This window comes from Octopus bimaculoides, chromosome 18 (genome assembly GCF_001194135.2).
Source record: "Octopus bimaculoides isolate UCB-OBI-ISO-001 chromosome 18, ASM119413v2, whole genome shotgun sequence".
Taxonomy (NCBI): Eukaryota; Metazoa; Mollusca; class Cephalopoda; order Octopoda; family Octopodidae; genus Octopus; species Octopus bimaculoides.
Genome location: NC_068998.1, coordinates 48,607,144 through 48,607,759, shown reverse-complemented (window position 1 = coordinate 48,607,759; position 616 = coordinate 48,607,144).

Below are 616 nucleotides of genomic sequence, written 5' to 3'. Positions count from 1 at the left end.
AACTGCAAAACGTGGACACTCGTCCCCCTCCAACAGCTTCACCATTTTGCAGAGGGCTAGGTCTTGGTCAACCTTCGACTCTCACTCCTTCGCGTGCAAAAATGACTAATGGCACTTAATTCGCGCCGTTTACACTAATCCCTTCAGGCGAAGGAGTGGCTGTGTGGTAAGTAGCTTTCTTACGAACCACATCGTTCGGGGTTCAGTCCCACTGTGTGACACCTACTATAGCCTCAGGCCGACCAAAGCCTTGTGAGTGGATTTGGTAGACGGAAACTGAAAGAAGCCCGTCGTATATATGCATATGTATATGTTTGTGTGTGTATAACTTTGTGTGTCTGGGTTTGTCTCCCTAACATCGCTTGACGCTGGTGTGTTTACGTCCCCGTAACTTTGTGGTTCGGCAAAAGAGACTGATAGAATAAGTACTAGGCTTCCAAAGAATAAATCCTGGGGTCGATTTGCTCGACTAAAGGCGGTGCTCCAGCAGGGTCACGGTCAAATAGATATATACTTATGAATTGAGAATATAATAAAAATGATTATATCAGTGGCCAGCGCCCTTAATTATAATCATATACTTAAAAATTAACATATATATATATATATGTATATA